The following is a 4315-nucleotide window of genomic DNA, read 5'->3' as shown; positions in this document are numbered from 1 at the left end:
CAAAAGTGAGCTGTCCTTTATACTTAGTCTATACTGCTCTCTGCTGGCTATTTTCCTAAATTCAGGGCGGAATTTGTCTTTCAAGCGCACCTAAACTCAGAATTTTCACTTTACATAAAATGGTAGACAACATTGAAAAAAAAAGAGTGCAGCACTGTCTCCTAATTCTTGATCGCCTAGGCAGTTGAGAATGAATGGGAGCACAAAGCCTCCGGGGATACCTATGTTACAGAAGGAGCCTTTTCATTTGCGCAGAAGGAGCCTTTTTCATGGGAAAAAAAAAATTGTGCCCATCTCAGTTTTTTTTCCAACCTACGTCACCCGATCTTGCGCAGGGGTCGGGTGACGTAGGAAGAAGAAAAGACGTAGATGGCAGCCCCGGCCTTCCGGCTCGCAGTCAGATTTTGGGACGACACAGGACCGGATTGAAGAGACCTCCGGATGGATCAGACTGCCCTGCGGGATTGTTTTAGGCACTCTTGGGTTTAGTTCCTCTTTAAGTGCCAGGTTTTCTGTGTCTATAATCAAGATTAGGTGGTAAATTTCACTAGACTTTCATTTCTTCTTTTGGATTTTCACCTGCCTGGTCTTAACCTCAGAAAGATTACGGACCCATGTAAACCATATAGCTCCGTCTCACTATTCTATTCAGCCTCCAGATTTCTGGCCTTCTTGCTAACCAAATAATATATATGTAGGGCTACAGGCATCTTGTTAAGGCTAATCTGCTGATTAGGTCCCTCGGGGTACTTGAGTAACAGTAACACATATTAGGCATTCTTGCAAGGTGGCTGCTATGATCCAATAATGGTTATAAGGCCTTATTTTGTGTTGCAAAGAGATCTTCAGGGGAGGGACAAATATAAATCATTTAGGATTTTTACACATTTCTTGCTAGTTTCTTTAATTACTGACTTGAGCAACAATTGGTTTTAAACCATTTAGTTCTGTATCACTGTCCCATTCAGTTTTTAGTTGGCTGGTCTACCTGCTTACCAAGGTCACAGACCTTGGGCCTGATTTATTCAAACTCTTCAAGACTGGAGAAGATATCCTTTCATCAGTGAACTTGGATGATCCAGCAAGCCTGGAAATGATTTCCTAAAAGTGATTTCCTTATTGTTATCAAATGTTTTAAACCCTGAACCAGATCCATGCCAGGTTTTCTGGATCATCCAGGTTCACTGATAGAAGTGTAACTTCTCCAGCCTTGGAGAGCTTTAAAAAATCATGACCATTATGTCCAGGTGTTGTAATCTCTTAAGTAAGGTACTGGGAGGTAGCTGAGCACCATTTTCATGTATAAAGCATCATTGAAAGGTGGCTGCCAAGGCCTAGTAATGGTTATAGAGTCTAAGTTCTGTAGTGCTGTACCTTACATTAGGATCCTCAAGGGTAGGACAAGTATAGATGATTTAGCACTTTTTAAAGTTCTGTAACTTTTGCTAGTTTATTTACTTTCAGTCTTTAATAACTGCTTGTGTAAGCAACAATTAGTTTTAAAACATATAGTTCTGTATCACTTTCCTATTCTGTCTTTAGTTGGCTGATCTACCTGCTGACCACAGGATGTCCATGTCAGGTTACAGCCATCTTGCCAAGGCTTTGTTATCTACTAAGTAAGTTCCTGGAAGGTAGATGATCACTAGTCACATGTATAAAGCATCACTTAAAGGTGGCTGCCATGGCCTAGTAATGGTTATAGAGTCTAAGTTAGCGCTGTACCTGAGGGGTGAGACAAATATAGATGATTTAGCACTTTTTATAAGGTTATATAACTTTAGCTAGTTCTTTTACCTCTAGCCTCTAATTACTGTTTAAGATCCTCAGGGGTGGGATAAATATAAATGATACAGCAACATTTGCTAGTTTAATTTACACCCAGCTCTTGTTTGTTTGTTTGACCAACAATGAGTGTTGACACCAGTTTTCTCAATGTGTCTTTAACTTCCTTATTATTTAAGCTATAGATGACAGGGTTGAGCATGGGTGATACAATCACATAAAATATGGAGCTGTATTTCTCCTGATCAGTAGAGTACTGAGATGAAGGGCCAAAGTACATGAGCATCACTGTCCCGAAATATAAACCCACCACAGCTAGATGGGAAGAGCAGGTAGAAAAGGCCTTGGACCTTCCGGCAGACTGAATCTTTATTACCGAGGACAATATACAAACATAGGATATTATAATAAGAAGGAAAGGGAGGAGGAGTGTAATAAAACTAATGGAGAAGATGACCAGTTCATTGGATGCAATATTACTACAAGCCAGTTTTAGGATTGCCAATATCTCACACATGAAATGATTGATCTGGTTGTGGCAAATTGTAATCCTCATAAAAATCGAGGGGAAAATACACATCATGAAGCTCGAGATGAATATCACTGCGGTCAGTTTGTAACAGATGCTCCAACGCATTAGGGTGTGATAATGGAGAGGTTGGCAGATGGCCACGTAGCGATCATAAGCCATGATAGCCAAAAGAAGACATTCACATCCCTCAAGAAGTAGGATGACATAGATCTGAATGACACAAGCTTCCCCCGAGATGGCCCTCCTGGAAGAAAAGAGGTCTGACAACAATCGGGGTACGGCAGTGGACGAGTAACTCAAGTCGAAAACAGAAAGCATGCAAAGGAAGTAATACATAGGGATGTGAAGGTGATAGTTGTGTAGAATGATGCCTATGATCAAACCATTTCCAAAAACAGTCACTAGGTAGATAATGGAAAATAAAATAAATAGAAAGGTGTTAATCATCAGATTTTTAGTGAACCCTAACAAAATTATTTCTGTGAACACTGATTGATTGGTGTTGTCCATTGTCAAGAATCCTTAGGGCAATCAATAGTCTCACATTGATCTGTGATTATGAATTGTGATATGGTTCTAGGAACAAATACATCTGGATAGATTCATAGAGGAATTCAGGTTCTGATCAATGGGTAAGGTTTTTGAGATTTCCAAAATCTCTTTGGGTCTTTGGGATACCATGCATCAAAAAATAATAAATGTAGACAGACATAGTAAGGAAGCATACCATTTTAAATAAAGACATTCTGATATTTAGGATCAGCCAGAGTGCTTAAAAATTCAGGAAACACCTAACCTTACCACGTAAGAGATTCCTGGGTGGACACAATATGATGTCTCTTTAAATCTTGTCCATGGTCATTAGGGTCATCTATGTGGATTTTGGTATGGTTGTAGAAGTCATCGATCTAAAACAATGCCAACATTGACTAAAAATTGATTCAGCATATTATATAGCATCAAGAGAAAAACATATCTTAAATTCTATACAAAATGATCACCAGGAGACTTTTATCAATAAGTCAAAGGATCATCAGAGGTCTATCATCATTGAGCAGGAGTATTGTTGGAAGATCAATGAATGGGAGGATTGTCAAAAAATTATCATGACTGTACGGGAGGATTGGCAGAAGACCATATTTACCAGGAGAATGGTCAGAAGATTGCCATTGTTGAAAAGGAGCATTGGCAGAAGACTACCATCATCAAATGGAAGGATTGGCAGAGGACTACAATCATGTACCTGGAGGATGATCAGAGGACAATCATTGTTCAGCAGGAGTATTATCAGAAGACCAATATCAATGATTAGGAGGATTATCAAAAAATTAACATCACTGTACAGGAGGACTGGCAGAAGACTAGCGTTGCTGAAAAGAAGAATTGGACCATCAACATTTACCAGTAGGAGGGTCAGATGACTGCCATTGTTGAACAGAAGCATTGGCAGTAGACTACAATCATTAAATTGGAGGATTGTCAGAAGACTACCATCATTTACCAGGAGGATTGTCAGAAGACTACCATCATTTACCAGGAAGAAGACCACCATCCTTTAATGGTCTGAAGACTACCATTTTTGAAAAGAAAGATTAGCAAAATACTAACACCATTAAATGGGGGGATTGGCAGAAAACTACTATTGCAGAACAGAATTATTAAAAGGCTGCCATCATTGAACAGGAGGATTGCCAGAAGACTACCGTGGTTGAACAGGAGAAAATAACTATCATTAATATGACAGATGTTCTTATTCGGAAACCACAAATAACCTTAACCTGTAACAAAGCAAATTTCATACACAATATTGTGAGGATATCATGTATCTCATCAATAAAACAAGAACTAGTTGGTTAGCAAGTTTAGGTCCAAAGTTTGGGTTCCACAAATTAGATCATCTATATGAAGGCCAAGCACTGTCAATACTGATGAAAAATATATTCAGAATAGTATACACTGACAATCCCTATGTAGATAGGAACATATTATAATAGGGAG

Source organism: Pyxicephalus adspersus, chromosome 4, assembly GCF_032062135.1.
Source record: "Pyxicephalus adspersus chromosome 4, UCB_Pads_2.0, whole genome shotgun sequence".
Lineage (NCBI taxonomy): Eukaryota > Metazoa > Chordata > Amphibia > Anura > Pyxicephalidae > Pyxicephalus > Pyxicephalus adspersus.
This window is presented reverse-complemented; position numbering follows the sequence as displayed.